At 31.0% G+C, this 5002-nt stretch overlaps 1 non-coding gene across 1 annotated transcript; it reads right to left on the reverse strand.

Annotated features, from left to right (window-relative positions):
• Positions 1 to 535: 535 nt before the first annotated feature.
• On the reverse strand, positions 536 to 602 carry Smp_tRNA_01188_Gln_TTG.1.1. The gene has a single exon. It is a non-coding gene (tRNA).
• Between the last annotated feature and the right edge of the window lie 4400 nt (positions 603 to 5002).

Genomic DNA, 5002 nt, shown 5'->3' on the forward strand with positions numbered 1-5002 from the left:
TAGATGGAAACGACAATGTTCACTAATCAGTGACCAATCGATTGTAAATTTACATCTATAAACAAGTGGTATGTAAATTGTACAAAAATCAATAAGTATACTACGAATTTCTTTGTATTTCGCTAAAAGGATGTTTTCATGAATTGTTATTCATTCCGCTTTTAATTTACTAAAAGCCGAGTTATTAATGAATATTACTATCTCTACCACTGCTAATCCCAATTTTCATAATTTGTAACTGATAAATACACGATTAATAAATCTTTATGCAAACTTAAGTTGAAACTGATAGAGTAAGAACCCAGCTACAAAATAAACTTACTCCATCAATACAAGTAGTAATCTAGGAAAGCAACCTTATTCCGTTTTTTCATTACCAAAGTTTGTTTTTATTCAAAAACAACGAATATTTGAACGAACAATTATTTTAAATGGTAAGCAAAGATGGATAGTGACTAGCAGAGGAATCCAGGACGCGCGTTTCGTCCTATTTGGGACTCCTCAGCTGAATGTACCTGCATCTCAGAGTTGATGTTCACTCTGGGACTCGAACCCAGTACCATTCGCTTCAAACGCCATCGCGTTATCCACTCGGCCACTGAGTCCTGTTAGCCACTTGCTTGTGCGATGGGGTGAAGCTTAAATTCATTTAGTATTGTCCCGGATTCCACTGCTAGCCACTATCCGTCTTTGCTTATCATGCTTGTGAATTAAGGCTATATCGAGGCAATACGCACAGTATGCACGTATGCCAATTAGAGACTGACCAGTTGCAGTCCTAACACATCGATGGGAAGATTCAAACAAACAATACTAAATGAATTTAATTATTTTAAATGATTTCATAATCAGGCTCTACAGTTATAAGTCCACAACTATTGTAATATTTTACAAAAGCCAAAATATGACATGCATTAATCAATTTCATAATGTAATATGTTAAAAATGGTTAGCCTTATTTATATTAGACAACATCATAATATCGATTATATTATTTTGATTGAACATTAACTATGTGATCCAGGTAGAGCTAGCTGATGAGTTACAAATAAGAAGAAATGAGTGTCCTTGGTTCTATTCCCAACTACCATTCAACTATGTTCTCTTACCACCGTTACAACTACCTCTGTTATCATTCAACACTGACTAATGTTGTCCTGCAAATTGTTATAAGCTTCAACATGTTCTAAGAGTCCAGATTATTGATCTTTCATTTATTTTATTTACAAGAAATTTATTTGATTTGTGTTATATCCCCTGGTGAATTATGAATGGTAAATCTGAAGTTTATTTATGGACAAATGTAATATGCTTATTTCCTATTGTATAGTTGTTAAGTAACTGACCTAATCGTATTCGTGTTCCTCTTATCATAACCTTTATTTTGACCTTTGAACTATTATTATTGATTACTTTCCCCCTATCCACAGCCACATTGGCCAATTATTGTACAAATGTTATTTTTCTATTTTTTGGTATAATGTGGTCTGTTTGGTTAGTATATAAACCCAGTATGCTTGTGAATAAGGATTCATATTGCCGAGGCTGTTATTTGTGTTCTGGACTCAACTGGCTGGGCTAGGCAGAAAGCAGGGCCGATACGCAATCAAGACTGCTCGTACGATTTCAAGTATCATTGGACGTTTATGTATTAAGAGGGCATACGTTATAATAATTTGTTTCTAAATAGTCCTCATTTTAAAGTAGTAAATAATGAATAGAAAGGCTTGGATACAATTTTTTTGTGTTCTTCATTATGGTCTAGACTCAATTCATTTGTATTTGTAGGTCAATTATCAAAAGAAATGGTATGACCACATTCTTGGCTTACTAGTTCATAATAATAGTCTACTGTATAATATATCGTTTTATCACAGAAAATCGGGTCAGACAGGTCGAATAATCAACAATACTCAGACATAACTAAAATAGTCCTAATTTTTTATGAACAACACGAACAAGTATTATATTGGTTATTGATCTTATGTAGTCCTTTTCAAAAATATAGTTTGAATGTTTACTGATGAAAACACTTTTTGATTTTCCTAAATCATAGTCCTCAGGTAAATTGACGAACTCGACCTTTGGACTCAGGTAGTCTTCATGTCTTAACATCTTAACCAGCTATTTCTTGTTAAACTAAGGTGTACCCAATGACGTACTATTTTCTACAGTTGTAAATTTGTATTTGGTTAGTACAGTAGACAGTAAATCATCCTTCGATCTAAAGTTAGTTTTTCACCAGACTAGTTAGCGAAAAACGGTTTAAAATCTAACCCATTTGTCATTGAAAACATAGACTGTGTGTATTCCTACTCAGTAAATGAAGATTATTAAGATCTTTCAGAAACCTGAAGATACTGGGTTCTTTTAATTATTGTGTACTATTTGTGCACACGTATGGAGTCGTGAAACAAACTGAAACAGCTACATAGTGTTCTTGGATTTCTTTTATCTTCTAAAGCTATCAGCTTATGATTGGAATCTTTAAAATGCCACCTTACTGTATAGCGCTTTATGTATCTGATTTTTAAAGTTAATTTTGCACAATAATTGACTCAATATAAACAAAGGAAAATGGTTCTGCTACATTACAATCATTTTAGAAAATAGAATCAGCCGTTAGTAGTAACATGCTAATTGGCTAAATATCCATCTAAGATCAAAGCCAATTCCTCACTTTGAATATCAGATAGGAATCTTTAGAAATGCTCCAGCTGTCTATCTCGTGCTAACGCTTAAAAGCCCCTGAAGAAGTACATGCTTATAAAGAGTTGAGACTTCAACTAAAAGACATTTATAACTAAAATTAAACTATAAGCTTTCAGTGAATTGATGACTGAGTTCGGTTAATTGTTCAGTAAACTTTTACGCTTTCAGTTGACTTAGAAAGTCAACTACTCCAACGTTCTCATTGATAATCTTAGTGAAAGGTGAATAAATCCTTTAGTGTTAGATACAACTCCAATGCCAAGTTTCTTTTTAAAAACTAAGCTAATTCTGTGCTTAAAAGACAAACTTTATTCAATCTAAATGATTACACTGTTTTCTGAATATCTTCTTACTGCAGGTATTGGGGTAATATTTGAAAGTGATTTCTCCCCAATCAAACCACCTACTTATTTTGTAGTTTTTTTCCAGATAATATGAAACTTAATGTCATATTCCTCTTGATATAATGATAGATAAAAATTTCATTAATTTTTGGTAGACTTATAAATCTCTTACGATATATTCATTTCAGCCTTAAAATTTACCAATGAATTATTGAATTTGACGTTACTAACCTAAAATTTTTTTTCTCGACATTGGTCACAACCTATCCTCTTCCTTAATTGCTTAGGCAACTCAATGATTTCTATGCTCATATCATGATTTACTGCTGCCTGTATAAAAATTAACTTACGCTCTCATTCTCTAATAACATTTCATTCTAATTTATTTCAATTATCTATTAGATTTTCTCCTCATCTTATGTCATATATTATTTCACATTGTAAGAAATAATAAATACTTGAGTACATTAATGTTAATCTGTTCTATATGTATATGTATACAATCAAGGTGACCTTATAAAACATCATCTTGACCTGAAATTCAGTCATGGTCACTTGAAGTGTATATGTACATGTACATTAGTGTAAATGTGTATTGTATATTATAGTAACTATATTGAATATATATATATACTACACTCAGTATTTTTGCTGTATTCTTATTCTTAAATTTTTTTTATTATTTTGATCTATCTCTCTAATTCTTGAGGTCTAAACTGTTGACCTTATTTTCTTCCTTTCAGTGTGTGTATGTGTGTATGTTTGTTAAAATACATGCCAGAATGAAAAGAATATAACTATTTAAATATTGGAGGTTAGGTATACATATACATTAAAGAATAACCTCAATTAATATACATTATTTGAAATTTCAGTTCACTACACAGAATAGCGAGAAAATATGCGCTTCATGTACTAATTGACCTGAACAATTCTTAAATTTAACTATTTATTTATCTTGTTATGGCCTTATTAAAATTTTTCTTATTATTATCATTATCGTTATTACCTAAACTAACACTAAAAGACACACACAGAAAGATAGAGAGAGGGAGTAAAACTCTGTAAACATTTAAACAGGAGAGGAAGAGTATTAGGATGAAGAGGAGAAGATAAAACAAAAAAAGATATAATATCACCTTATTAAGATGCGGATCACTGAATCTATTCAAATGACCTCGTTTAGATCATCGCTAAGGTAACACAATCATTTTGACCTTGGCCTATATGCATATATAAGATTATATTAGAATATTATATCTTTTTATTTTAAATTAACGTATTCTTCTGTTTTTCTTCTTCTTCTACTGTAAGCTCCATTATTGCTAACACTATTATTATTATTGCTAGTAGTAGTAGTAGTAGTAATGGTAATGAATGCACTTTTATTAAGTTTATGAACTGAACTCAAAGAGAATGAATGTAGATACAATCTCTGTAGATGGATTTAACTATGATCATACTTTACATGCATAAATATTAGTTTCTTTGTATAAATGGTACATTAGTGATTATAAGCACTAAAGAGTATTATTTCTTCTTATGAAATAAGTATGTTGTGAATTTACTTTAAAAAAAAAAACTGAATTTAGAGTTAAGATGCATTCATTCCCAAATTCTGGAAATGCAAATATTCTTTTCATAATAAACCAATATCAACGAACGAACTAATGAAAGGCAAACAAAATCGAACATTTATTTCATATTACTATGTAGTTCTTCGGTACTGTATTGGCATGACCTCGTTGAAAATTCCCTTTAAATTCTCCAAGTCTTACAAAGAACACGAAATCATCTATTCAAAAAGTCAGAATCTAATGTTCACAATTTTTAAGGAGCTTCGTCCTATGAGGTTCGTGATCTGTTCGTGAAACTTCAACTGTCCTTTTTGACAACATCATAACTTGGGATATAAGTGATTTATTTGAAGTTCCCCACCTTGCTCT

This window comes from Schistosoma mansoni (genome assembly GCF_000237925.1).
Source record: "Schistosoma mansoni, WGS project CABG00000000 data, supercontig 0206, strain Puerto Rico, whole genome shotgun sequence".
NCBI lineage: Eukaryota > Metazoa > Platyhelminthes > Trematoda > Strigeidida > Schistosomatidae > Schistosoma > Schistosoma mansoni.